A 13,736-nucleotide genomic window follows, 5' to 3' on the forward strand; every position below is an offset into this window, starting at 1 on the left:
TAGCCAACATTATATTAAAGGAGCAAAACTTAAAGCATGTCCACTAAAATCAAGAATGAAACAAAGGGTTCACATTCTTCTCTCTTTTTTGAGATGAGGGTTCATGGCCCAGGATAGTCTGGAACGCACTATGTAGTAGAGGATGACTTGGAACTCCTGTTCTTCCTGTCTCCAGCTCCCGAGAGCTAGGATTAGAGGTGTGGCCACCCCTGCCAGCTTACGTGATGGTGAGTGATAAACTGAAAGCTGCAGACCCGGGGAGCACTCTGCCAGCTAAAGCACACGTCACTTTTGCCACTCTTTTTCACCATCGTGTTTCAAAGTCTTATCTAAAGGGTAAGACAAGAGAAAGAAAGGAAAGGAATACAAGAAGGAAAGGAAGAATTGAACAATCCCTGTCATCAGACAATATGATTTGATATTTTAAAAACTGCATGAGAAACTCTTAGAACCGATAAATACTTCCGGAAAAGTCATCGGATACAAAGCCGTACTAAACTCCGAAGACTTTCTGTACGTGCCAATAACAGACATGCTGGAAAAGGAAATAGGAATGTTGCTCAGTTAGAAAAAAAAAAAGTAAAACACTTTGGAATTTACCTAACCAAGAAAGCAAAAGACCTCTACAGTAAAAACTTTTTTAAAATATTTATTTTATAATATTTATACAAGCACACTGTAGCTGTCCTCAGACACACCAGAAGAGGGCATCAGATCCTCATTACAGATGGTTGTGAGCCACCATGTGGTTACTGGGAATTGAACTCAGGACCTCTGGAAGAGCAGTCAGTGCTCTTAACCACTGAGCCATCTCTCCTTTCCCCAATAAAAAACTTTTAAATGCTGATAAAGAAATTGACAAAGAGCTAGAAGCTGGTAAGACCTCATATGTTCATGGATCAGCAAAACGAATACTAAAATAAGTTACTTTCTTACCGATCGGAATTCTACTGACTCAGTGTAACCCCCATCAGTGGTAAAAAGCACTACCTGCTCTCTATGCGGTCTTCTCTGTCCTGGACTACGTAGGCCAGGCTCTCAGACTCACAGAGATTTCCCCTGCCTCCCACATGCCAAGATGAAAGGCAGGTGCTCGCACCCCTGGCTGCATTTACTGCTCTTACAGAGGATCCAAGTTTGGTTCCCAGTACCCACATTTTGGCCTCCAATGACCCCCAACTTCAGTCAGGGGATCTGGTCTTTAGGGGCTCCTGCATGCACACAATGCACATAAAACTCATGCAAGCAGGCACGATATATATAAAAATACATATTCTAAAAATATTCCAATGACATCCTTCAAAGAATGAGAAAAGGAAATCCTAAAAATTCCCATGAAGGGACAGTAGGCCTGAGCATAAGGAATAACAGCAACAGAAGCAGCAGGTACTGGCACAAAAATAGACAAACCTATATGACGACCGCCACCTATTATCAGGAAAGATGACAAAAACATGTACTGGAGAAAAGGCAGGGTCTTCAACACATGCTTCTGGGAATGTGGGAAAATCACCTGGGAAGGGAGTTCTTCCTCTTCCTCTTCCTCTTCTCCATTTACCTTCAGAAAAGGGCAGACCTTCTATGGATATCAACCAAACTTGACACATCAAGTTGCATTAAGTCTGGGTACTTACTCTTATAGCAAGGCTGGATGAAGCAAACCGGTAGGAGGAAAAGGGTCTCAAGTGCAGGCAAAATAGTCAGAGCCACTCCTGTTCCCACTATTAAGAGTCCCACAAGTACACCACGCTGAACAATTATAACATATACGCAGAGCATCCAGCTCAGACCCATACAGGGTCTATGATTGTCACTACAGTCTCTGACCTATGAGTCCCTGCTTAGTTGATTCTATGGGCCGTGTTGGAAAGAGAGTCTTAATGAGGACTTGCCCAGATGAGGTTGGCCTGTCTTGATTATTAACTAAGGAAGAACCAGTCCACTGGGGGAAGCATCATTCTCTAGGAAAGATGTCTTGTACAGTATTCGAGAAAAGAAAGCCGGATGAGAGCAAGCAAGAAGGAAGCAGACACGTCCTCTATGTGTTCTTGATTGGATGTAATGTGACTAAGTGACTGAGTTCCTGGCTTGGTCTGCAACATGGAATTGTAAGTTAAACCTTTCCTTCTCTAAACTTCCTCTGGTCAGGGTATTTTATCATAGCAACAGAAATTAGATACATGAAAATAGAAAAGATACTAAGCAGGAATTTGAACTCAAGTCTGACTGTACCAATCTACAATGATGGTTCTGAAATTCTAAGCAGAGCCCAGCATAGTGGTGTATGTGTGTAATCCCAGTACTAGGGGGAAAAAGACAGAAAGGTTTGCAGTTCAAGGGCAGCCTGAGCAATAATACCATGGCCATGTCTGAAGAAACAAAGAAGAAAAGAAAGAATGGGGCCGTGGAGATGACTGTTGCTGTGTAAGCACCAGGACTTGAGTTCGAGTTCACAGCATCTACATAAACACGTGTCTACAGCCTCAGTAATGTGAGTGGCAGAAACAATCAGTTGGGCTTGCTGGCCACCAGCCTAGCTCCAGGTTAAGTGAGAGACCCTATCTCAAAAATTTGTCTGCAGGCCAGAAAAGGGCACCAGATCGCATTATACATGGTTGGTGAGACTCCACATGGTTGCTTGCTGGGGACCTCTGGAAAAGCAGCCAGTGCTCTTAACCACTGAGCCATCTCCCTATCCCCAAGACTCCGGATTAATAAGGTAGAAGTTGATATGGAAAACAGGTGATATATTCTTCTCTGGCCTCCATACATGCACGTGCTTCACACACATTTAAATATACCACACGCAGACACATGCACATACAAAAGACAAATTCCAGGAGGAAAAATATCCGAGGCTGGCAAGGGAGGCTTCTGAACTGGGATAGGGGCAGTTACTGAGCATTCTGCTTGCCCTGTGAAGGAATACACTTCTCAGTAAAGAAATACAGAAATAACCCTTACTTTGGACTGGTAGGAAGAGCACAGTCACTGCAGGCCTTAGGTCAGCCAGTCTGATGGCAGCTTGCCTCATGCGTTTTGCCTAACTTCTATTTCTACCTTGCAATTTGCTGGGAGTGCAGATACACTTTGTCCAATCCAGCGCTTTAATGAATTTCTGGTATTCTGGGCATTGAAATTGGGTCATTAGGCTTGCACAGAGAACACTTTTAACCACTGAGCCATCTCCTAACACCCCACCTCCTTTGATAAAGAGAGGTAGGTGTAAGGTCAGTCTAAAGATGTCGGGGCTGGAATTATAATCTGATAAAGTGAAAAAGATTAGGTTGTACAAGTCATTTCCCTGTAAGCAAGGCTTTTGTTAAGTTTCCTAGAAACTGGCTGGAGAAATGCCTGAAGCAGTTAACTGTGTTGGAATTCTTGTTCCACGGCTGACAAAATATTCCGGGGTAAGGAATCTCTGTCTCTTTTCGAATATGCCAAATTATCCTGTATTCCTCTGACACCTCACTCTGGGATGTTGGTGAATGTTGAAGGTGAAGCTAGATAAAAGAGCATCTGTGCCCCATAGTCAAAGAAGTGAGGGATGTTTTTTCCCTAAACACATGCTAATATTCACCCCAACCTTCTGAAAGTGTTCCCTGGAACTACTTGGCAAAGAATTCTTTCCTAAATGCTTATTGTGAGCGTCAGAGAGTAAGGCAAAGAATAACAGTGTGAAGAGACCCTTGGTTGTCATGGCAACAACATGCATAGGAGGATGAGACCAATAGTACATGGAGCTAGAAAATAAATGATGTCAGCCAACAAAGCCTGCCAACAACAAAGGAATGCAGGTGAGGAAAGACTGGTGCCACAGGCAGGAGTGTTGGGTTATCCGAAATAATCCACACTTTCTCAAGCCACCTGTGTGTGTGTGTGTGTGTGTGTGTGTGTGTGAGAGAGAGAGAGAGAGAGAGAGAGAGAGAGAGAGAGAGAGAGAGAGAGAGAGAGAGAGAGAGGATCTTACTATACTATGTAGCCCAGGTTTGCCTCAAACTTGTGGCAATCCTCTTACTTCACTCTCATGAGTACTAGGATTACAAGTAGGCATTATGATGTCAATTTTTCTTTATATTTTATTCATTGTGTTTGTTTTTGTTTTCCAATACAAGGTTTCTCTGTATAGCCAGAGCTGTTCTGGAACTCTCTCAGTAGACCGGGCTGGCCTCGAACTCAGTGATCTGCCTGCCTTTGCCTCCCAAGTACTGAGATTAAAGGTGTGCACCATCGTGACCAGATGTTCTCTTCTTTAAAAAAAATGTTTTATTAGTATGCGTTAGTTATACATAATGAGTTTATTAAGACACTGTCACTCGACCGCTGCCTCTGCCGCCAAAGCCGCCCAGCGCCGTGTCAGCCACCCGCTCTCCGCCGGAGAGTCGGCCCTGGGGCTCGGGCTCTGGGGCTCTGGCGCTGCGGCCCGGGAGGCCGGCCTGGCGGCTGCAGCGAGCTGAGAGACCCGCGTGGAGACCATGCCGACCCCGCGACTGCTCCGGGCCTAGCCGCTTCCTGGCTCCCGCCATCGCGCTGCCATCGCTGCCCGCGCTGAGCGAGTCGGGGCGGGACGGCCGACGGCGGCCAGGGCGGTGCCGGAAAACAAGCTTGTGGAGTCCGGGCCGCGCACGCGGTCGCCGCTGCCTCCGGGCGCCACCGCCGCCCAGCCACCGGGCCACGAGGCGCGGAGAGCCGCAGAGGCAGCATGGCAGGGGCGGGGTCTAAGGCGGAAGGCCTTGAGGGGAAGGCCGGAGAAGGCTCTCTGGGTGGCAGCCTGGCCGGGAGTCGCAGTCCGAGAGACAAACCCATAATTCAGCGGGCCCTGAGCGCGTTGGTGGCGGTGGTGAGCGCTGCGGTGCTGGTGCTCTTCCGGGTCAGGACCGTCAGGATGAGAATAAACCGCAAAACTAGGAGATAACGGTGTTTTGGATACTAACATAGCAAATAGGGAATTGACCCCTTTAGAACAAGATGATGAGGGTGATGACAAAGCATTGTTTGATGACAATCATCCTAGAAGATGAGTATGTGGCTTTAATGAGAAGACTTCGCATTTCTACTGAAGAACAGAGTTTCTATGTCTAAGGAATAAGAAGCCATACTCTATCAAGGGGAGAGGAATTTACATACATTTTGTCAATCTTTAATTTGTTGTTACTCAATAAATACGGTATCATTTTGTTATTTCTTAAAAAAGACATTGTCACTCATGGATGTAGTGTGCTTCAATCGTATTCGCCCCTAGAAGCCTGCATAGCAGCCTCCAGCGCCGTCAGGGCCAGACAGAACAGAGGAAGCTTCTAGCCGAGCTCCAGCTTGATTTCTGTGTCTTATGAACAAGGCATGTTGCATCTTCAAAATGTAGTCTTACCATTTAGTTCTACTGAACGAACAACTGTCAATGGCCTATATCGACGGAGCCTCAGGGCCTTCCTGACCAGTAACTCATAGGCACTGGGACTGTCACTCATAGCCTATAGTTTCTGGGAGCGGCCTTATCCACCCTCCCAGGTTATCTCTTCAATCTCTCACTGTTTTACTCTTATGAGGAACCCGATTTCTTTATGTTTTTTTTTTTTACATTGCTGGTTTTGATTGTCCCACTCTTTCCTCTCACAGTTAAGCTGTATTCTTTATTTTGTGTATGTGATCAAATTCAGATCAGCGGGCTTAGAGGCTCCTTTATGCAACTCAGGTCACCAGGTTTAGAGGCAAATACTGTTTTGTAACTCAGGTCACCAGGCTTGGAGGCTTCTGTATCTACTGAGCCACCTCTAATTCCCCAGTGCCTTATCTTTAAGCTAACTTTTAAACCTTTTACTGAAGCTCTTATCAGAAAAATGCACAAATCATAAGTGTCCATCTGTATAAAAATACACTCAACTTAGCAGTAGCTAGCCAAAAAACAGGAAGTCAAGCCAGGCACACTGTAGGCTCCTCTATTCTGTTCCGGAGCCTGAAGTGGCAGGACCTCTGAGCCTAAGAAATCAAGGCCAGCTTGAACAAACATACCATGACCTTGTGTCCAAAGAATAGACAGACAGACAGACAGAATGAGACTAAGGAATTATGTATTTATCCATCTAGCACCTTGGCCTTATAATTCTGTACTACATGATCCCAGCTGAAGTTGTCACTACAGTGAAACCCATCTGACCGTCTGACCCCTAAACAAATGCTTATGGCCTTCCTCCACAGCTCTCCCATAGTTCATATAAGTTTTAGCCTGAAGCTAAGCATGATTGCTCACACCTGTAGCCCCAGCACTCAAGAGGTTGAGGGAAGAGGATTTTTCCAAGTCCAAGTCCAAGGAAGTTTCAGGCTGACTCAAACGACAATTTAAGAGCCTATGTAAAGGAAGTGTTGACCATTTATGCCTGTGTGTCGCCGCAAGCCTCACGCTCTGCCTTACCTTGGTCCTCTTGGCCCCAGCCCCACCATTCCTGGTTGTTGCCCCTCCCACAGTGCCGTTATTTAAAATAATGCTGACCCTTGGAGGTGACGTTAATTGGAACCGAGTGCTTCTCTAAGGAAAGGAGGAGGAAACAGCAGTGATAACCTGGCTCCAGAGTCCACCCTCCACCCTCACCTGGCTGTGGTCTGCATTCCTCATGCCCCTGGCTCACCTCCAACCCTGCTGAAACCCCAGGCTCACTCACTCTTGCACTTCTGGGTTATCTTTAGCATCAATGAAAAGTCTGGTCAACACAAAGAAAGCCTAAGCTAGCCCATTGTTTGCCTGAGTTAAGCCCTTGTTAACGTGGTCATGATAATGTGAATTTGGGAAGAGGAAAACCTTCCTCCAGCAGGAAGCCATGCCAGGGAGTGGAAGGGCCACCAGCCCACCTGGCCTCCAGTCACACCTGCTAATGGAAAAAACACAAGGATCGGCCCCTCAGAGACCCCAGAGCACCTGTAGATCCCATAACTCTGCCTTGAAAAATTAATTTAGTACACTTAACCTTTTTGTTCTTGGTTTGCCGCCAGAGCTTTAAAAAACAGTGTTAATCTGCACCTTAAGGCAGTCTTTAGGAGTAGGCATCTTGTTTCTGTTTTGGGTTTTGTATCACATTATGAGAGACTTGCATTATTTTGACTTAAATGTAGAGCAATGTGGGAGTGTGTACATAGGTCACTGTAGAGCAATTACCTAAAATGTCAGAAGCCCTGCATAGCTGGGATAGGCCTAAATTCCTAGTCCTTCCGCCTCTACCTTCCAACTATTGGAATCACAGGCATATGCCACCATGCCTAGCTAATTGTTATGTTTGAAGCATTTTTTGATCTCATTCCTTAGCCAAGGTTGGCCCGGAACTCACTAATATAACCCAGTTTGGCATTCCACTTATGGTCCCGCTGCCTCAGCGGTCCCAAGTATTAGGATTACAGGAATGTGCCACTGAATCCCTGGGGTGGGTGTTAATGTATGTGTGCATTATAGATGGCTGTATGTACACGTGTATATTGTATTCAGATGCCAAAGAAGTATCAGGTGTCTTCCTTAACTCCTTTCCACATTACTTTTATTGCATGTACCACACAGTTTAAAGCACAATTTATCCTTGAATTTACTGTATAGTTGATGACTTTGAAGGTCTGATCTTCCAACCTCTACATCCCAAGCATTGGCTTTTCTAGCTAGGGATCCTCAAAACATCAATAAAGAAGTGTGGTTTTTGAGGAGGCTTGAAGCTAGGCCTTACATGTGCCTAAGCAAGTGCTTTTCCACTGGTCCGTCTTTCTAGTTTTTATTCTGAGACAGGGTCTTACTAAGTTGTCCAGTTGGCCTTGAACTGACTTGGTGGCCTAGGTCATCCCTGAACTAGCAAACAGTCGAGATCGCTTTTGTAATTCCTTGAATAATGATTTGAATTGTCAGAAACTTGAACATCTAGAGGCTGTAGAGATGAGATCATTTGTTGCAAGATGATGCAGAAGACTGAATTCAGTTCTCAGTACACACATGGGGCTTGTAACCACCTGCAACTCCAGTTCTCAAAGATCCGACACCCACAGAGTGCACAGGCATTGCATACAAGGCAAAAACTAATACATATAAAATAAGAAGAAATGGATCTTTCGAAAAAAATAGGAAGTCTAGCTGTACGTAGTGAAGCCTGCCTGCTGGAGACCTGTCTCATCTTTTTGTTCGAAGTCTGAGGGTTAAAGGTATAAATCAGTGGTCCAATCCCTGCCCGGCACCACGGTAGTCCTGGGTACTATCCCCAACTCCAGAAATGACAGGAAAAAGAAAAATTGCTTGCTCTGGTGTTACCTCATTACTACCAGCAGAGGGAGCTAGTTCACCCCCAAGAGAATCCAGCCGCCTGCTTGCCAAATGAAGTTTCTTCTTAACACGTAGTTCATCTCGAGGCAAGGTGAAACATGAATCCGCTGCCTCTTACAAAGCAGAGGATTCTCTGTTGTTTAGAGGCTCTCACTGTGTACTAGGACTGTCGCTCCTACCAAGAGTTGGCCCGACTTGTTCCTAAAAGACAAATTAATTTTCCATCAGATCTGTGACACTTTTGTGCCTTAGCCATGGTGCCTCAGCACAGTTGCTGTTTGGTCACACTGTGTGCTATTGATTTGATAGATCCGTATTGGAAAGGATTTGAACTGGCGCTACTGGAATGACTATAAAGATGGAGGTCTTCAGCATGGAAAATGAGATCTGAGGACCTTACTCAATCAAGCTGGCCAAGTCTCCACTGAACCACTTCCACGGGCTCAAAGTGATTTTTAAAAAATGCTTCTAGGACACAGTGGAACACTTGTTTGTAGTAGCAGCTACTCCAGTAGCTGAAGCAGAATTGCTTGAGCCCAGAAGTTCAAGGCCAGCCTAAGCAACATAATGTTATGTATCCAAAAAAAAAAAAAAAAAAAAAAAAAAAATCCAGAAGGCAGGATGACTTAGCAGATAAAAGTTGAATTCAGTTTTTAGAACCTACCATGGAAGGGCAGAACCAATTCTTGAAAGTTATCCTCTGACCTCTACACACGGCCTGTGGCACATGAATGCACACACACACACACACACACACACACACACACACACACACTTGCACAGGCTTTGTAAGCATCTCTCCCCCCTCCTGTTTCTGTTTTGTTTGTTTGTTGAAAGACACTCTACCTTGTATTGAAGTCTACCAAAGTGATGTGTTTCCAGATATGTGCCACCAGGCCTAACTTTCGTGGGCCTTCTGAACTACATACATCAATTATCAGTAATAACTTTTACAGTCCGTAGGCACAAAGAAATTGCGAGGGGCTTTATATATAGTGTTTGCTTTGGTGCATAGAGTATGGATATTGTCCATGGTAGCTGCCTAATGGATTCAGTGCCCTGGGTTCCATACTCCAGCCCAACAAAAGAGATGGTTGAAGACAAGTGAACCTAAGCCATGGACAGATCAGCCAGGTAAAGTGCCACGGGCTTCTTTCTGTCTTTGTCTGTGGTCTCGTGCTGTGAAGAGGCACTGTGACCAAGGCAATCTTTGAAAAGCAAGCTTTGCTTCATTTTTCGTTTTGTTTTTCCTTTTGTTTGATTATGTTTTGCTTTGTTTTGTTTTGAGAAAGGGCTTCTCTGTATAGCTTTGGCTGTCCTGGAACTTTCTCTGTAGACTGGGATGGCCTGGAATGCAGAGATCCACTTGCTACTACTGCCTCCCAAGTGCTGGGATTAAAGTGTGTACATAAGCATAAGAAATCACGTGATTGAGGGTTTACTTACCGTTTTAGAGGTTTTGTCCATTATCTTCATGGCAGGGAGCGTGGTGGCACACAGGGAGACATGGTGCTGGAGAAGCAGCTGACAGCTACATCCTGATCCTCTGGCAGAACGACACTGGGCCTGGTGTGTGCTTTTGAAACCTCAAAGCCCACCCCTAGTGATACACTTCCTCCAACAAGGTCACATCTCCGAATCCTTTCAAATAGTGGTACTCCCTGATGACCAAGCCTTCAATCCTATGAGCCTATAGGCCCATTTCTGTTCGAACCACCAGTTTCCTTGTGCTGTTTGCAGCATTGCAAGTATATAAAAACTGTTTCCAAGCATGAAATTTCTAGAAAACAGCCTTATATACTTAGTTGGCCTCCGTGCAACTAGAGTAGCAGGCTTGTCTAGTTGGGAATTTGAAAAGAGCACTCCACTTGATAGCTCCCATTTCCCTTCCAATAGCTCCAGATAGGACCAGGGAAATTATATCCATCCTTGGCACCAAAAGAGACTAAAATGGGGCCCAATTGGCACCATGCAAATGAAGCAGAGCATTGCATAGTCCCTGGAAACCAGTGAGACAAATAAGAGAGCTGTCTGCTAAAATCAAAGGGTTTAAACAGGACCACATCCTAACACAATAGGCACGATGTCCAGGAGACAACAACAGCAAGAAAGAAAAAGAAACCCGGGTGTCACAGCAAACCCAGGACAATCACACTGGGGAAAAAAGGAAAATCAGGATTCACTAGTCAACTAAAAGAAAAGGTCAAACCCATAGGATGTTAGTGCTTACGTGAGGAGGTCTTCAAAGTATAATAACAAAAGTGATTCAATAAAGAATCACAGATCGACATGAAATAAGTGAAGAAATGGAAACCCTCACCAGGAGATGCAAAAAAGAAGATCTAGTAGGAGGCGTTACCAATCCGAACGATGCAAAGAAAACACACATGGCGCAGAGGGATGAGGACTGGAGTTTGGATCTCAGCGCTTATGGGACAACCCCACCTGACCTCCCCCGTTCACCTGCACACACTAAACAAAGAAGCTTTAAAAGATGTGAAGCTGGGCTAGGGATGTAGTTCTGTTGGTAGAGTGCTTGTCTCACGTGCTCCAGGTTCCCAAAAATTGGTTGCGATGGTATTTGTCTGTAATCCTAGTATTTATGAGGCAGGAACAGGAAGATTGTATCAAGAACTGAAGTCATACTGGGCAGCATAGTGAGTCTGAGGCTAGCCTGGAATACATGCGGCTTTGTTCCCCTTTAAGGGAAGAGAAAGAGACTGGGAGGAAAAAGGGAGGGACGGAGAGGGAAGGAGAAAAGATGAGATTATGAGACAAGACTTGAAGCAGGAGGTTGAGCTCAGAGGAGCACTTGAGCCCAGGCAATCTCCCAGACAAACAAACAAATACAAAAGTTACTACTCCTGGTACAGACTTATAATCACAGCTACGCAGCAGACTGAGGCAGAAGGATTCCAAGTTCAAGACCAGCCTGCTCTACATAGGGAGTTCTGGTTAGCCTAGACAGCTTAGTAAGGCTCTGTCTCAAATTTTAACAATGCAAAAGAGGCTAAGAATGTAGTTCAATGTGTAGATCAATTCCCTAGTACACATAAGACCCTGGGCACAGTCCTCAGCACAACAGAAATAAATAAAGAATGAATCAAAATCTGACTAAAGCTCAGCTTCTGATTTTGAGCCGGTTGGAAGGCAATAGTGATAGAATATATTTAATTATAATTTCTTTTGTGTGAGTGGAGGGGCTCATGCATTACAGAAGTCATTCCTCTCTTCCCAGCATGTAGAACTGAAGTCAGCTTGTGAAGTTTGTCAGTAACTGCCTATACCTACTGAGCCATCTTGACAGCCCAATAAAATTACTTTAATCTCAGCACCTAGGAGGCAGGTGAATCTCTGAGTTGCAACTGAAGTTTGATAATTTTCTAATGTAGGGCTATGTTGTTGCCCTTTTTTATAAGCTTTATTAAAATTTTGAGGTAGGATCTTACATAGTCCAGGTTGGCCCCAAACTTGGTATATAGCTGATGATGACCTTGAACTCCTGATTTTCCTTCCTACACCCCACAAATTCTAGGATTACAGCCTTACAGTAACAGTTTGCTTCCACCAGAAGGGCTGGAGAGATGCCTCGGTGGTTAAGAACAGAAGCCACAGTTTAATTCCCAGCACCCACATGGCAGCTCAGAACTCTGTAACTCCAGTTTCAGAGGATCTGACACCACCCACACACACACATTCATGCAGGCATAACACTAATCACATAAAATTCATGTAAATACATTTTGAAAAAGATGGATCTGTGACAACCTCATACCAAGGCACACAAAATGAAAATTCATAGTTTTTAAAAATTGACCTATCATTTAAAAAATGAAGTTAAGTTATTGGGACTATGTGTTTGAAGATAGCATAGAAATCCTTGTCTTTTAGTTATTTATTTGGAAATATATCTTAACAGTACATATGGAGCTCTCTGCACCAGGCATTTTATATACACATTTTAACAAAACCAAGCTTGCTTCAAAATGGATACTTTCGTTAATGTAACATCAAAACCAGAACTTTTAGAGATAACAAGGGCCAAGGAACAAAGGGCAGTCTTCCGAGGGGATAGCCCTCAGGAACTAGGGAGTGGTTGGGATGGAACTTGCTCCTGAGCTCACGGACTCATCCACCTTCCTGTGGAATCTGCTGGAGGAGCTACTTTGAGCGCACTTTCTGCCTGTTAGTCAACTTATGTTTGTGTCTCTTCAGACCTGTGGCCAAGCTTTTCTTCTTCTATTTTTACTTTCTTTTTTCTTTCTTTCTTTCTTTCTTTCTTTCTTTCTTTCTTTCTTCCTTCCTTCCTTTTCTTTCTTTCGCTCGTTCTTTCTGTTTTTCACAAGGTCTCTGTGTACCAGCCCTGTACTTGCTCCGTTAGACCAGGCACTGCCTCTGCCTCCCAAGTGTTGGCAAGGCAGAGCACTTGGCTTGTGGCCAAGTTTTGAAGTATAAAATTGTTCGTTTTGGTTTTTGGCACAGACTTCTTCTATGTAGCCCAGGCTAGTCTTCAACTCACTCCTTTTACCTCAGCTTCTTGTTGCACTGAGGAAACAAGGAATTTGTTGAGATAACTTCTTACTCTGTAGCTCAGGCTGGCCTGAAACTCATTATGTAGCTAATGCTAATCAGCCCCCTGAATGCTGATATTATAAGGGCGAGCTACAATGCCTACCTTAGTTTATTTTTTTAAGAGTTTTTTTAAATTTTTATTTTATGTGTATGGATGTTTGCCTGCATGTATGTAAATGCATCGTATGCATACAGTGTCTTCAGAGGCTAGAAGAGGGCTTTGGATTCCCTGAAACTGAAATTCCAGCTATTGGTCAGTACTATCAGAACTGAACCTGGGTCCTTTGCAAGATCATCAAGTATTTGAGCTTGATCCTGGGACCCACATGGTGGAAAGCGAGAACTGACTCGAAAGAGAACTGACCTCCACATATAAATCAATAAGCCAGACATGGCGGTACATACTTTTGATGATACTAGCACTTGGGAGGCAGAAGCAAGCTGACCTTTGGGAGTTCAAAGCTAGCCTAGTCTATTTTTCACATTGAAATTTCCCAGAAATACATAATGGGACTGTTTTTAGAAAGGTAGGAGACTTTGTTTGTCAAGATGTTTTCAGTGATTAAATTTAAAGAGACATCAGCACCAATTTTGTAAAATCTGTTTCAGATAATAAAGAAGGGAATAGTTCCCCATTTGTAGAGTTTTTAAGGGCGTGGGTTTTGTTTCTTTATTTTGATCTTATGTGTATGTGTGTTTTGTCTGCATGTATGTATGTATGTCCACCATGTGCATTCCTGGTGCTGATGGAGGCCAGGGAACCAGACCAGCTTTGGTCCTAGTTAAGAAGAAAGTGAAGGTTAGAATCGACACATTGGAAGAGGCAACGGGGCTTCACAACAGCCCTGCAGCAGCCATTTCCAGCCATGAGTACTCTTCT

General features: G+C 44.3%; 1 pseudogene across 1 annotated transcript; it reads left to right on the forward strand.

The window, feature by feature from the left end:
- The first annotated feature begins 224 nt into the window (after positions 1-224).
- On the forward strand, positions 225-5,021 carry LOC308415820 (membrane protein FAM174A-like; annotated as a pseudogene). Its single transcript has 2 exons — positions 225-336; positions 4,307-5,021. The product of its transcript is annotated as a membrane protein FAM174A-like (transcript).
- The last annotated feature ends 8,715 nt before the right edge of the window (positions 5,022-13,736 follow it).

The sequence above is a fragment of the Micromys minutus genome, assembly GCF_963924665.1.
Source record: "Micromys minutus genome assembly, chromosome: X".
NCBI lineage: Eukaryota > Metazoa > Chordata > Mammalia > Rodentia > Muridae > Micromys > Micromys minutus.